Below are 16,977 nucleotides of genomic sequence, written 5' to 3' on the forward strand. Positions count from 1 at the left end.
AAAAAAACACAATACCAGAAGTCAAAAGCTTCTGTTATAAAGACACTTTCATGAAAACGGTATGACGCAATTTACTAAAAAGCTCATGCATGGTAAAAAGTATGCTGCCGTGTTTTTGGATATTTAATAACACTATTGAGTAACATATATTGAAAAAAAACAACCTGCGATATCAACAATCGGACCGCTTCGGGGCAGTTTCTATAAAATGCAGCCATTTGTCTTTCTGTACGGAGGCAAGTTAAAAAATTTAAGAGGTAGACCGGCTCCACCAGAACTCCATTTTAAACCTTCCGAGAAATTTTCAGCGCAATTGATCATCGCAGTTCATTGCACGAAGCAGGGAGCCTGTGCAGGCTCAAAGGGAAGAGGAGGGGGAAATCAGAAACCCTAAGCCTGTCCATCTGGGCGCTGTCTGCGTGGGCCGCTGGTTCGCTGCACCCTGACCGCGCGGCGAGAGGCTGATGCGTCGCTGTAATCTGACCCAGTGATGATGGTGCAACAAGCTCTGTTTGTTTCCATATAGTGGTGTTGTGAAATTAATACGTTTGCTGCTGGTAAAATATGCATTGTTTTACTTGGTCGCCATTGCATTTTTCACAGCTGGCCGCGTACAAGCTCCGGGACCGGAGAGCATTAATCTGAAAATGTAAACTGTGAGCAAACACAAGGCTATGGGAATACGCTTTCATTTTCAGGAGCACAAAATGGCTTGACCATTCGACAAAGAGTGACGTAGATGCCTCTTAACGTGCAGAGGTTACAAAATGTCCATGATTTGTGATGTGATCTCACTCCAAGATAAATCATTTGAAAACTTTTTCTACCTTTAGTATAGAATATATTATGCATATTTCAACTAAGAAACAAATAATTCTGTATGCACAGCCTAAACATATGACTCCTTTTATCATTTTAGTGTTATACTTTTAGTAAAGTGTACTTTGTCTTTTTGCTACAGTCTCATAAACTTGCTTCTTGCTTGCTTCCTTATCTTCATTATTTCCTCAACAGGTTAAACGATCTACTCCTCTGTTTGCACTATAACAAGAAGAATCACACAACTTTATATCGTGGACTCTTGTTTGACTTTCTATGCGTTGTATTTGTTTCTGAATTATTAAATGAGCCACAGAGGCCCGAGCCCAACCTGACCAACAAGGAAATAAATTTTGCCCGACTCGGGTCGTGTTCGGGTCAGACTCGTAAATCTAGACTCCACTGTGCAAAAGAAATGTCCTCACAATCTGATGCATGTTCTGCAACGGAGAGCCGGTGAATGTCGCCAACTTAAGGTGAGGGATGATGATTTCGCAACTTTCTTATTCAGATTTTTTTGCCCTCCAATCGATTTGGACGTGTTTTAATTGATTCCTCTGAATATATCGCACACTAATTAATTTATTTTGACAGTGGTGTGAAGACTTCCCTTGTATGTGTCTTATTAGTCAGTCAAACTATTCTGCTAAATGTCACACTGATACTTCATGACAGCAGTTGATATAGACCAATATCCAACGTAACATAATTTCAATCTGTGCAGTCATGAAGCTGTAACTTATACGGAGTTTTTTTTATATATATATCTTGCTTTGAGATCTTGTTAAAGCGCTACAATTAAAATTCCACTTGTATGAAATCGGATAAGAGAATAGGAATGGGGTCCTTATATGGAGCACAGAATAGCAATCAGACCGAGCAGCAGTCATTTAAGCCTAGAGAAGCATTTTGTTCGTGAGCTAAAAGGAGGAGAGAAAAAAACGTGAATGAAAAGAAAGGAAGGAATCCTGCTAGCAAAACTAATTTGAAATCAAAGTTGGATTTGAGCGGGATTCAGGCAAACTTACTTGCCTGAATGAGTAGGTTTGATTTGAACATTTTAACACAAATGTTCGCATTTCTTTGATGCATTTTTCACCCGTCCAGCTTTCATTTTCTTCTTTTTCTCTCGTTTTGGGCCGATTCCATTCAGCTCTCCGAGCAGCTAAAGGGCAGTGTCCTGTCTGTGAGCCAATTCCCAGAGCTTTCTGCGATGGTTTGTGAATTATTCATTCAAACATGATCGACTGCAGGATTGAATTACGGGATTGATTGATCGGTGGGCTCGTAAAATGGGATCCCAATGCCCGCTGAAACCTAAGTGTCATTTCAACGACTTGAGGGGAGAGCAGCATCAGCAAAGCTCTCTGGTTATGGTTGACCATCAGAGCTACTGATGGTTTGCATCAAGGAGTCAGCAAAGTTCTGATCCTGCAGGATCTTTGTCTCAACATGCAAAGCAAAATAAAACAGCTTTTGAGTTTTGGTTTGACTACAGAGAAAACAAACATGAGCAGTTGCTTTCTTTTGTTTAACCATTCAATATTTTTTCTTTATCAAATAGATTTTACTGCGACTGCACGTCTCTTTGTTTTGAATTTTATAGCTGACGACTTTGAAACATTTAATACTGTTATGGGAGTATATTTAGTAACACTCATTAAAAACGGCAACAAATTTAAATTGGGATAATGAGCATTTAGGTGTTACGTTTCCTTTTTTTTGTACATGTGTGCTTCCTGTAACGTCTTCTTCTGCAGCCATTTCTGCTGGACTACTGTATTTTTTGCTCAACAGTGACACCTTGAGGTCAGGCAACAAAAAGAAAGCGGTAAATAGTATGTCGAATTGAAGCTACAATGAGCAAATATTAAGATGATTTTAAGTGAACATGTACTGATACTGATTATTAGACATACCTTGCATCTCCCAACAAATGACACGGAAATCAAAGAACAAAGTTGTTTTTCCCAGCTATATGCACTCAGCTTCTATCAAAAAGCTAATTTTAAACAGTTTTTTCAGAGTAATGCAGTGTTATAATGTTATAGGGAATGTAAAAAAAACACTTTCTTGGTGGTTTGCAATAATATACATATCCACTGTTACTGTGGTAACTGCTAGAACTTCTGCATGTTGAATTGATGCTAAATGCAAGAACAATATTCAGCCAAATATCCGACTTGTGCAGAAATGTCTTTGAATTGATTCCAGCAGATTACTGTAGCAGTGGTTTCATTCTCAGGCTCTGGTTTGATCCTCGACTGTCTGTCCTGTCGAAGCACAACAAATCTCTGCATTCCTTGGCTTTCATTAATGCCTTGCTTTATCCCTCAAGGTTCAACTTTCAGCCTCGTTTTTTAAGACTCTTTTTCCTGTTTGTGTATTTTTATTTATTTATTTATTTATTTATTTGCATTTTTCTTACATATCCCTGTGGAACTAGCACAATCCCAGATTACACAGAAATATTCACTACTCGTTCATATGCGTGCGTCTGTCTACAGCCTCTTATGGTTTTATTTTTCTCTTTACACTCCATCCATGTTCCACCTAATCCGGTGTCCTGTTATTTCCTGTTTGCAGTTGATGACCTCCAAACCTCCAATCGCTGCAACACTGAGCAATCAGGTTTCCAGGAAACACTAATCAGATCCTAGATATCCCGAACTGCTTTTTCATCCTCCATCATCAAAGAACTTGACCCAACTGTCAATTCCAATTTGGTGCTAAGGGAAGAAAATAATGCTGACTGCCTTTGGGAGTTTCCTAAAAATCTGGAAATTAAAGAAAGTAGCTTCCAAGCCTCCATTTCTGAAGCCATTTTAAGACTTAGTGAAATAAATATGATAGTCTAAGTCATGAATACCAAAACTGTGTTTGTTCAAAACTACCTTTGGATCTAATTCCAAACCCATCAGTGGAAGCGGCTGCAGATTCAGACATTGGTACTCTCCACCCAGGGCGTAATTCAATTAGGGGTTGGCTCCAGTACTACGGAAAAACAAAAAATGACTTTGATGGACCTTCCAAGCAGTGTGAACTGCCTTGTTGCTGAAATGTGCTACACAAATAAACTCGATTGATTGATTGGATCAGCAATCATTCCCGTTACGGGGGGGAAAAAAAATGCTAAACTGATCTCACTCAAATCCAATAAACAAAAAAAATTGAAATGACAAAATGTTTTTTTTTCTCTTGATAAGAAGGTAATTAGATTTTACTTACTTGGTTTGTTTTTCAAATATAAAACAAGTACCGGTAAGTTTCATATTTATGATGATGTTTTTTCCACAAATTATCAGAGAAAGTAAGACGTCTAAGAATTGGACTGGTGCTCTTTCATCACACGTAATAAATAAATAAACTTAATCCAGACATTTCAGGAAAATATCTGTTGTTATTGTGGGAATCCATTGTGTGCAAGTTTGTTTCTTGTTGTCCAAGTTTGTGGGAAAAAAAACAACAGTAAAGAAAGCAACAGCACAGATTCAACTCCGTAGATTTATATTCAGTTAAGACCCCCCTCTAATGTGTGTGACATCACAACACACAGTTTGGACTACTTGTTCCACGGTGGTCCGTACTTTAAATCCTAACACTGCATGTGAGACCCGGTAAGATTACCCTCACAGGATGCTAGAGAAAAGCCCCTGGGTGCTCAGATTAATGGAAAGCGGCGCGTGGCTGAAAGAGTCTAAACAAACAGGCAGAGTCTGGACGGCTTTCCTTCTCACGCTTGCAGAGCAGTTTGTCCATCTGCCAAGATTTTAATATTCAGCAAACACAAAATTATCATCGCAAGATGCCGCAAGATAACTTTAACATCAGTCGTCTCATCCTGACTAAACATCCTTCAAATTGTTAATTGAAAGCATTCGAAAACGTTTTCAGCAGATTAAAATATATTTCAAGGTGAAACTATGTGACTGGGAATACCTTATATATGTCAATAGTAGTCAATTTATTAAACGTAACAAAATTGTCCCACTGTTTTCTGGGTTAGTCTGTGACATAAGGCAACTTAAAGAATTTTATTATTACTTCGACTGAAAGTTCAAGATTAGTTCACTGCTAAAGGCTTCATACAGACAAATATGGACAGAATCCATTTGTTTATTCAAATTGCAAGATAATTGATCCCTGAAGTTTTTAAGAATCTAATCTTAAATTTGCTGGATTTCGTCAGTGGAGGTAAAATCACATTAATCATCGGTCAACTTTCAGCTTCATCCGCTAAAACGCAACACTCAGATCATTTTCAATTGATGAACGCATAATGCTGCCTGCCACAAAATCACCATGACAACAAGACTCTTCCTTGTGGAAGTTGTTATGGCAGGAAGAAGCCTGAAAGTCAATTTTTTCAGCATCTGTGAGATCAAGAGAAGTGAAAGAAGCTGTTGAAGAGGAAACTGTGTTTTCTATAACAGTGACATGTGACAGCCAGGCTTGGCAAAAAGAAAGAGAGAGCAAAACTTAAAACAGATAACAGGAAGAATAAAAACATTATGGCATAGTGGCTCTATTTTCTTAAGCTTCAGCTGGATTTTGACAGCAATCCATTGTAGTCTCAGAGGAGAAGTAAGATTCTAGATTATCTAAGAAAAACACACAGTCAGCGGTTTTTGAGGTGTTAGCCATGCTAACTGTGCTAATTTCTAGTAAAAGATGCAGAAATACTAGACTTCTCTGTTGTTGATGACACAAAAGCCAGAGCACAATATTTCAAACACCAGCCTTACATCCCAGCTCTTTTCTTACAAAGAAATACAAATTTGCAACATTGCCAATTTATTGCCTTACAAAAAAAAACAGATCAGCACGCAGAAAAGAAATTTTGATCTCATCTCTGTGCGTTAACAATTTTATTTAGGATTATTTATGAGGTATTTTTTTTATTTAACCTTTTTGTTGTTTTCAAACTGATGAGTGTCTACTTTCACCTTGTAATCATAGCTTCTAGTTTTCCAGAATCCGACACTAAAAACAGACCCATTTTCCACAGAGATGCCTAAAAATTGGAAAGACAAGAGAACATGTCAGTCAGGTAAGGCAGATGTGTGTCTCAACAGCAGCAAGGTCATTGCTACAAATTAGCTCATCCCTTAAAATGACCCATATCTACACTCAGACAGACTAAACCTGTGACATACAAAGCTGCATGAGGATCCATGTTTACGTCTTACAGTCATGCACACCGAGGAAGACATACACTTTATCCTCACTGTTACTACAAGTGTGTCTCCATAATAATTTATCTTAAAGCACTGGTTCCGATAACTGCGGTGAGAAGATTTGGCATCCGCCAACCGAGTTTTCATCTCGACGTGTTGTTGCTTTAAACATTTCATATTATGCGTGGCCTCCGTCGCCAGGCAGCTTCATTCAGGATTCATTTGGAGGCTTTTTGTAAATGTGTTCCTCGCATGTTTTGGTGACCACAAACGCTTGTGGGTAACAGGGAGAGTAATATGTCCTGCATATGTATCCAAAAAAAACTAGAGAGAGAGAGAGAATAAAGAAAAGCATCATTTGGAGACACAGAGCTGCAGCGTGGATGAGTCATTCATGTTCAAATGTGTATTTTCTCAAGTCAGTTGGCAAATATATGCGCTTGGGCTGGCACGCCGGCTGTACCCTACTGGCTGCCAGCTGTCACTCAGGAAGACGGAGAGATGGCGGATTGAGAGGGAGAGCGGGGAGAGATAAAGGGGGTGGTGATGAGGCGAGGACACGAGCCCCGAGGCTTTCTTCCTCTCTAGTTTCTCATTTGCCTCTGCGATGATAACAAAAAACATGGCAGCTCAAAAGGAGAGAGGTCGACATCAGAAGGCAAAAAGCACAGAAGAGGAGGAGGAAGGCGAGGAGGACGGGGGTGAAACGGGAGAGACGAGACATTTTTCAGAGTTGTTTGCAAAGCACGCCGGCCACAACGTTGAGATTCCTAATGCGTTAGCCCAAATGAGCAAACCTCAGGGTTCCCCTCAGCGTTCGCTATGAACGTGATTTTTTATGCAGACGTCCAATTGCTTTGTTTGCAGAGGGCCGTACGCTTTACTCGCAGCCTCTTGCAGTATTTATTACAGTTCTCTTCTGACTAATTAGGCTGGGCTGGGGGAAAATAAAGCTCCTCTGCAGAAAGAAAAGCTCCTCGCAAAGAACAAGAACTTATTTTAGCCAGAACAAAAAACAGGCATCCTTTTGGGTCCAAATTCTCTTCTTCTCTCTCTCTCTCTCCAATTAGGAAGAAACGGGCCCCTGCTTCTCATGCCAGCGATGACAGGCAGGTTTCAAAACGCAATGAAAGAACAAATTCATCACCGCCGGTGAAAGAGGGCGACGTGAGAGGTCTCCTTTCTGTGCCACGCTTGGCAGTGAACACGGAGCGCGTGTAGAGTCAAGCGGCGAAGCAAACTCAGTGTACTGTACCTGTTAGAACGTGACAACAAGCCAACTACGGCTACTGCAAAACCCAACATCTTCAAGAAAACCCCATTTCCTGCTTGAACATGACAAATGATGGAACGGTGGGGGGGAGTTGTACGCCTCTAATGGCGCTGGCTGGACGAACAGCACGCCGTCCGGAATCTGATGTCACGGCTCTGACTTTTACGGCATCAATCAACCTGCGGCAACAGAGCTGCATTTTCATAGTTGCTCTGAGAAAAGTGTCAGCGCCGTGTGCAAAGAGCTTATTTGAAAATACATCACATGTCCAACAAGCCGCACATTGTATTTGACAGAAGGAAACCTGATATTCTGCGCTTCGCCGCACTTCGCTTATTGATTCACAGCGTTCCATATCAGACACGCACAAGCTAGCAGCTCATGTTCCGCTTTATAGGAAATATAAATATTTTATATATTGAGCTTCCAAGGTTGCAGCCGATTTGTCCCGTTTTATTTGTGTATTTTGGCAGCAGGCTAATTACACAAAGCAGCGCGAACTAACCTAATCAAAGAGATTCATCTAGATTTCGAATACGCTGTAGGACTTACAAAATACCGATATTTATTTATTCTAAATCATCTTCTCAAGGTAAAATGTTGAATATTTGTTTTATCAACATTCTGAAAGTTTTATTTTTATTTCCTAGACTCGCCCATCGCACTGAGGAATAACTCGAGTGACTGGTTGAGATCAGTTTCCCTCTTTCTCATTGGGTGGCAAAAATTACGTTTTTGATTGATTGATTGATTGATTGATTGATTGATTGATTGATTGATTGGTTGATTGATTGATTGATTGATCCCTGTTAGTGTAAATCTTGTCTGTACCAAATTATGCAGAAAGCTTTGACCAATGAAGAAACTTGACCTGATTGATTCAACCTGCAATGATCATTCTGTCAACCTGTGGCTGTGATAACTGTTTGATGAACACAGTGTGTCACTAAGATGTTTTAACCCATTATGCTTTCTTGAACAGGTAAGAATAGGTCTATGGGCCTTGCAAATATGTTCATTAGGTTTTTGCACAAAATCATTCTTAGATAATGAGATTTTAGCTCTTTTTTTGAAGTAAAATGAGTTGTTTTAGTCACTTTAAATCCAACTAATTTGCTGCTGGCTACGCCCTTCAATCAGTCTCAATGCATGTGAAAATAGCTGCAATTATACAACTGTACATCTCTGAAAAGCAGAAGTAGAGCCTTCTGCACAGCCAACAACAACGCAGCAAGTGGTTTCTGAATGATAAGTCAACAACAGAACACTTGTCTTTTCCAACAGCCATTGTACAGAGGTTCCAGCAAAAAAAAAACACAAAAAAAAAACAGCTGACTAAAACGTGTTTTTGTGTTTTTTCCTCACCTCAGACCTGTTTTAAAGCCTTTGGTAAGTTTTTTTTAGTTTTTTTTTTAGCATTAATAAATTTGCTTCAAATCCAAAGTGAGGAAACTAATTTCATCGCCAAGCCAAAGCAACAATCCCCCCAGTTCGAGTCCCTTCATTTTCTTTTACAGTTAGTTCATAAACTCATGCATAAGCATTGAAGTAATATCTTGATATCGGAAACTGAAAGTGACATGAATTAACTTTTAGGGTTGTTAATCAGCTCAATGCCTATGGAAATATATTAATTTCTTAAAATCTAAGAAGTCTTTCCCGCTTCCTTTAAAAGTGCAACTGTGAGAAACTTAATGGAGAAATGTGATTTATGCTTATCTGATTTGGATAACCAATACGTAATCTGAGTAATGTACTTTAAAGTCATTTAATGTCCCTCATACATTGTGCTGCATTACAAATAAAACTGCACACTCAGTCTGTTCATAAGAGACTGAATTGTTTGAGACACTGGCTTAGTAGATGATTAAACAGCACTTACTGAATTCTGCTGGATTTATTTGCTTTAATGTCAACAAATGCCAGTCCTTTTGGGCTGGAAGAAGCTTCCTCCATCTCTTATTTAGTTCAGAGGCTTGGCAATTTTAAAGCAAATCCCCATCAGCTACTTCTGGTTTTTGTATTAACAACTAAAGGTCAGAGCATTTTAAATGCCTCCGCTTTTAAATAAACTGATTTTGTTGAAATTGGTCACACAAGTATTAGTCAGCATGAGCTTCACCTTGGACCACAAATAACAGTTTTTGCCTTTTTTTTTATTACACATGTAGATTATTAATAAACTGCCAGGGACATAAATAATATCTCAAAATGTTTCAGCATGTACATACCCAGATTAAAACTCTGCATTTCTTTCAAGGCTGAGATTATTAGATTGAAGAAATATGCAAAGTGATTCATGTACTGGTCTTATGCAGCAGTGTGTTGTGTCTTATGAGATATATATATATATAATAAAAAAAGATACTCGTGTCTTCTAATTCAGCTAACTTGTTTTTAAAACTGCATTTTTGGTTATCCGTGTTTTATAATATATTTCCTTCCTATGTGTAGCCTCAGCCTGTTACTGAAAGGAAGATGGGATGAATATTAAAACCGTTTCAGTCTCCAAACACAGCAATCTCATGTACGAACAAGAAAATATTGCCAAAGGCAAAAAAGAAAAAAATAATAACAGACTCTTTTGAGACAGACAAATTGCGATTCTATTCCCGCTCAGTTTGCTCTCACAAGTAGCTTTAAGCTATTGATGTCTGTTCCTGCAAGGGGCGGACGTTCAACATTCAATTGAAGGAACTTTTGGATATACAAGAAGTAAAGTCATATTTCGAAGCACCGCTGCATTTTAACACAGTTTTCACCAACACTCATCCTTTATCTGCCAGGGAGCTGGTCCCTATTATCATAGCATACAATTTTCCCACTTTACTTATGACAAGTATTAACCATGGCTCAATTTCAGTTAGCTTATAATCAATAAGCAGCTTTTTATTTAAAAAGCATACATTTCAGGGTTTCAGTATGTCACATACATAAATGCGCTCAAACTGAGACATTTCTTTTTTTTTACTTTATACAGCCTTTGTGCTTTCAGAATAAGTTGTCAAGACTTTTCTTCCAGTTGATTCATTTCGTATCACTCATTATTCGCATTGTTCTCAAAAGTTATACCCATCACATATAAATCCATTTTTGAACGATTCAGTTGCAGTTAGCTAACTATTTATTTAGTATATAGCTTTAACTTAAGTGGTTGTACATAATTTTTAGATAACTAATATTTTAACCACACATTTAATATGCATCTGAAGCAGTAATTGATTTTTTTCTATCAATTTTCTATCAAACTGACTAAAACTCCATAAACCTAAACACAGGATGCTAACAGAGTTTATTAGCTTGCTGGAAGCTAAGTGTATTAGCATGGTGTCTTTTGGTCGAACTTTATCTCTAAATTGTGTAAAATAGATTTCAATCATTTTGTTTATCTGTGCTGTAACTTAATAATTTTAAAAATGTCATTGATCTAGTCACTTTACTGTTTCTACAGGCTGTAGACAACATAAGCTAACCGGTGTAAGCTAACAAAAAAACATTAGATATTATCTCTTTTTGCTAATCAGCTCAACAGTCCAGTTTCACTTTCTGTACATTTTTAAACATAACCATTTAGCAGTAGGATTTACTGTTCTTATTGGTCACTCAAACACAGACAGAAAAGTGCTTTTCAAACATAAAAAACTATCTTTCTAATGTCTAAATAAAAGGAAAAGCATGACATTACTTTCTGGAACTGAGAAGATGTACTTTCTCTGGTGTTAGGTCATAACTCTTGTTGAAACTAAATAGCAACGTCTTTCTTTTAATTGTCCTCCTCTTTCCACAGAACCCTAACCGAGACACATTCCAGCTAACTGCTGGTGTATGGATAACCGAGTTTGGAAATGGAGGCCTAAATTGAATGATGCGCCACCCCACTCCAATGTCACCATCGATCTTCACAAACAGCTGCTGTTTCACATAGAGAAAATTGTATCTGCCAACAATATGAGCAACACAGACAGCATTTTCCAAATATAAAACCCAAAAATAGAGCCAAGCATATCCTTCATTAGAGGGATGTATGAATTTACATTATATCTACTAATAAGCTAAATAACAGTAGATACACTATTTCTTTCAGTTGAACAAAATGAATGAGCTGGGTCAAAGATATTTTTGTTTTACATATTTATGCTAAAAGTGAAAGTATTTACAACTCCCCGGTGGTTTGTAATGCCTACTAAATCATATATGATGTATTTTGCAGCCAGCGTAGCAAGAATCAGCAGCAATTACAAGACAACTGGAAATGTTTTCATCTCCCTTCATGTTTTATTTGCCTTGGAAGCGTTTCGGTTTGAGGAGCATGTGCTGATCCTGTCATTCCCGTCCCGCCAGATAAACAGCAACTCGTAAAACTCGGGCTTCTGCCGCGCAGGGTGGCGGGGAAGTTTACAGTAAATGTCTGGATAAATCCACAAAACACGGCGTTGCCAACTCTCCTCCAATGAAATACGCTAATGACCGCTCGAAAAGTCACACAGCGAAGCCGAGGCGACGCCCTAATTTACATGTGGATTAGGTTAATGGCTATTTATTAGCAGAATGAAAGAACTTACAACAAGATTACAGGGGAATGAATTTTGCAACTTGGAAACGGGATAAAACTGGGTTGTGGAGATGAGGGAAGAGAGGCGCCTTCTGTCGCTCAAATCAAGTCTTACAAAGAAACCAATCCAGTGAAATTTGAAGTTTTAAGCAGCAGCTTAATGTGTGGTTATCCTGCAAATGTTCAACTAATGAATTTTTGGCCATTCCCACAGAGAAAAGCTGCAGCACCACCAAAAGCCATGATGGCTCACCTCTTTCCCGTTCTTTCTCTTTCACTACTTCAAAATGCTTTCAGCAAACAAAACCAGGGATCTTATTAAAATACCTGAAAAATATAAATATATATTATAATATACATCTTCAGTCGCTCTAAAACATGGCGTTCCACTGAGCTCTGTTCTTAGCCTTGTTTTATTATACATCTTTTCTCATCATATAGGCATGTTTTCTGTCACAACCATTCCTATAGATATTCATCTTTCTGCTACATTAGTACAGCAGTTAATCATTATTTTATTCCCTCCCGCATATATGAATGTAATTCTGTTTCTACGGCTCACTAAAAGGTATTTTCAACTTCATTTACTGCTTGCCCGAAATGCACTTCAGCATGAAGATCCCCATAATTTTTCTCTTGAAGCTCAGTTCTTAACCTGCCATTTAGATATGCCAGTCTATTTTCTGTTTCATTTACATCTTGCACATTTTATATAGCTTGTCTTGTTTTGCCTCTCTGCTGCTGCAAAAAATGCAGCAGGAATTACAAATTTTGTGATCATTTCAAATCAATATTGAGTACAGATGCTTTATGGCAAAATCACTTTCATTTTAGCGCTGATATCTGTTTTAAGATGGATTCTTTGTTCTCACAGATTCCCACCTGCTGCTTAACACACACACACACACGCACACACACACACACAGTCGTCAATTCTTTCACATCCAGTAGCAACAATGAATGCTGGCGAAAGCTGTCATTCCTCTAATGACTGTGCTGTCGTGAATATAATGGCGATGCCGTTGCGTTTTATAGACAGGAAGTCCTCACAGTCCCCATGCGAGCAGAAAGCGCCGACACTCAGAGCCACTAGCAGTCCCTCGCCAATCTCAAACGGCGTCACGTCCACCCAATTCTGCGAAGCTGCTCTGCAGCCACGCAGAGGAGGATGTGATGGGGAAAACAAAGCAAAGTGAAAAAAAGGACAAGGTGGAGCTGTGATGTTGCAGATATGCATCCAGCTGATCTCGATCTTGCTTGCTTGATTTCTCATTTGCCTGCTGCGATATCTTCCACGCATCGTCTCCTCAACCTGTTTTGAACAGCTAAGCCGCGACTGTTTTCGTGATGCGTTTGGTGGCTAATCTGTCAAAGATCAGGATGAAATGATCTGCCCATCAGTCAATAACATCAATACGTCAAACATCAGCCGGTAATGCAGCCTCGCTTTCACGGCCGACTGAAACGAGCACTTATGATTTAAGACGAGCTTATCACTGGCAGCAAACAACGCGGCCCTCTGATCTGCTACAGGTTGCCAAGTGAGGTACTCTTACAGCTCTGGTCATTACTGAAAGTAAGCCTGAAGGCCAAATGCAATTATAAACGGCTCCCTCCACATTACCCTGCTTATTGCATAAGCTTGCAGACCTAAAGCATTGCGTGCCTGCCAGCAAGCACTGTTCCTACAATTTTTGTTGAGCGACGTAGGAGTGATTAGCAACCACCTTGGTTTTGCATCCTTGAAAACGTTTGTAGCTGGAATTAATTGCTAAACACAAAACCAATCTGGAGTATTTCTTTAGCCCATATGATTTGTTTTTGTTGTGTGGTTTTAGCCAAATTTGTGAGTATCAACCAGGAGACTCAACACTCTTCAAAGAGCGCCATTTTGTACCATGTAATGCCTCCTGATCAGGCTTCGCTGAACCTTCTCATTTCACAGGTTGAAATAAGAAATGGAAAGATGGTACAATCTGCACCTAATTATTAGGTGTAAGAATTATTTTACGATATTAAAAGACTTAATATTGTGTTTTTAGGTGTAAAAAACCTAATACCCGACTTAATACGTTTGTTAATTTGCGATGACATTAGCCTTTATTAGATTTGAAGCGCTCAGCACAAGCTAGTGCAAGGTTTTTTTCCTTTATTCAAATAAAAATTAACAATCAAAGTTAGCTTATTTTGTTGATGTACGTTCATTTTAGCAATAATGGTGTAAATCAGTAAGATAATGAACAATATATCCACTCCAAAATAAATAATATTTACCAAAACTATGATCCTTAACTGCAGCTAAATTTACCTCTGAAAAATATTTAGTTTTGCCCAATAATTATTTAAGGAGTGGGGGTATCTCAACAAAGCTGCCTCTGACAACATGGTGGTGATGATGTAACATCCTGACCCCAACATGGCAGCCATCTCTTTATCCCAGAAGGCAAAGCTAAGAGCTGGAAGAGATGTCAAACCCCAGTGGTGCGGGTTCTCTTTGGATGTCAGAAACTATAATACTGCTATTTTGGGACAAACAACTATTAGCAATCCATCAGAACAGATAATAAATAGTTTGTTTTTGCTGCTTTCAGTACATTTTAAATGCATGCAGCCATATTGGACACTGAGCTTGGGATTGGTCGGTGAGCTTTAATTTTTCCTGTGTTTTAAGGGGATTTTTTCCGACTGAGAAATCCAACTTCCGACTTCGATTAATTTGTTATCAGGTCATTAGAGTGAGGATAAAAAGCCGATATGTATTTTTGATTTAAATTTTCTTGAGCGTGTTTCAATTATACTGTTTTTTAAATGTAATGGAAAAGATAAACAAAGGTGTCTAAATGTGTGATACATATTTTACAGTAGCTCCTTATGGGAGTATGAACTTATCACTTAAAATAAATTAAGATATTATGGTGTCTTAAGGTTTTTAACATGATCATTTTTAAGGCAGAATATTTTTATCTAAGCAAAGAGTTTTATTAAATATTACAAGTTTACTAATCTAAGTTGTGGGTTTATTCTTTTCATCTCAAGCTTTGGTAGTCATAACATTAGTCATTTAGCCCATTTTGGGCCTGGCCTGCGTTGGATTGGTCCATATTTAACCCCGGAATGAGTCAGCATAATAACCTGGGGGAGGGGGGGTTTACCCAGCAGTTTCTAATACTGTGAACAGTAAAATATGGAATAACATAAAACCAAATAGGCAATCAGAAGTTTTGTGCTCCTGCAATAAATCAATGTCCTCGGCGGTGTAAACAGCATTTGGCAATAACTTTAAATCAAACATCAAATGCAACGTGTCACACCAAGACTCGTACACTACAAAGACTCCGCCTGCAACACTTTGGGTCTGCTCTGTCTGCAAATGAACAAGACACAGCCTTACCATTCAATAACCGTGTTAATATCAAAACATCTAATAGCACTGGAAGAGGCTGCATTGTGCCCAGGCGGCTCATGCATTTGCAAATCTCAATAGCTCGCATCTATTGATGTGCGATGGAGAAATGCAAATCAGTTCAGCACAGCAGCATCAGCGGCAGAGCTGCTCGAAGGATTTTGCTGTATTTTTTTATTTTTAAAGGTGAGTGGAAGTCATATGACTGTGCAATGTAATCAGCGAGGCCATTCAGCACTGCTGCCATGATTACTGCCAGACGGAGGCCTCGCTGCCAGCGAGTCAGAGGCCAGCCCGTCCAAGAATACCTCTTCCAGCATCCACAAGATGAATTCCTTTGGAGATGCCATCTGTTTGTCTATCGCCCGAGTGCTACGAGCACAGGTTAGATCAAGCCATTACATCAGGCGTGTCTCTAGCCTCTCCTTATCCATGTGAGCTCTGGTTTTGTTTTCCTCTCCCCCTTTCAGTCCAGGGGATTGTTAAGAGAAGCTGCAATATGGAGGAAAGCCAGTGGCGTTGATCATCTACATAGTTCCTCTTCCATGATCAGAGAGTCCTACTTATATTTTGGTCTTGTTGGAGGTGTTTAAGAAACAGCAGTTCAAGCTATCCCACTGGGTGTTTGTTCGTTTTGCCCAAACGCCATTTTGTACCTTTGTAGTTTTAGGGTTTTTTGTACCCCAACTTTGTGTCAATGGGTGTCTCTAGGTACTATATAGTACAAACAACAGGGTGAAAATAGCAATATAAATGATTTTATGATTATATATTATTTTTCCATGATGAGTCCCGTCACACACACACCTAAGGGTCCAATTTAGAGTGACCTACGACCCTAAACGTTGTGTTTTGGGACTGTGGGAGGTAAACCAGAGTACCCGGAGAGAACTCACTCAAATATGCAAACTCCATGTCAAAAGACCTAAGGACGGGACTCAAACCCACTACCTTCTCGCTGCCAAGTAACTGCCCCACTTTGCACAAAGATGTAAAAGTACAAGTGCCAACAGTTATGCTGCTTGAGTGTTAAACCGTCACCATCCATGTGCTACATGACTGGAAATTTCTTCCAACAACCAAACATATATACTTTTTTAAAGCGAGGGAAAAATGTGTTCGCCTTCTGTCGGCTAGCTGACTACGGTCATCCAAATTGCATATAGTGTGATGAAAATCGTTTTGTAGTTTTTAAGCTCAACTTCAGCATGGGTGTAGTTTACTAGGCCTAGTTTACTAACAAATATCCAAAATTATTTGTGTACAAGTGCAAACAAGAAGCCAGAAGGGTAGGAAAAAAATGGCAACATAGTTACATAAAGTGTAACTGAGCCCAAATTTTTCAAATAGGATTGTTCAATGTAAAAATTGGCTGCATTATTATTTATCATATTTTCTGCCCCATCAGTTTACACTTGCTCACTCTGATTCTGTAAAGCAAAATATTTCTCAGTTTTATGTTAAGATTTGCATCATGTCGTGTTGGTTTCAGCTGTTTTACAACCCTAATGACAATTTAATGGGCATAAATGATGGTAGCGCACACACACTTGTGTGTGTGTGTGTGTGGAGGGGGTAATGCTGTTACAGGCATTATAAATGCAGTAATTCTGTCCACAAGTCCTTATCAGATAAAGTAAATGGGAATCTATCAGGGTGGGGCTTCTGAAACTCATCTGATCAAGTTGTTGATTAATCAACACCAGAGGAAAAGGAAAGAGATAAAAGTCTTCACCAATAATGGAGAACATGA

At 38.8% G+C, this 16,977-nt stretch overlaps 1 protein-coding gene across 4 annotated transcripts in view; it reads right to left on the reverse strand.

Moving 5' to 3' along the window:
- flrt1a (fibronectin leucine rich transmembrane protein 1a) overlaps nt 1-16,977 on the reverse strand; it is a 71,584-nt gene that overhangs the window by 40,120 nt on the left and 14,487 nt on the right. The window lies entirely within an intron of this gene.

This window comes from Gambusia affinis, linkage group LG15 (genome assembly GCF_019740435.1).
Source record: "Gambusia affinis linkage group LG15, SWU_Gaff_1.0, whole genome shotgun sequence".
In the NCBI taxonomy this organism is placed as follows: domain Eukaryota; kingdom Metazoa; phylum Chordata; class Actinopteri; order Cyprinodontiformes; family Poeciliidae; genus Gambusia; species Gambusia affinis.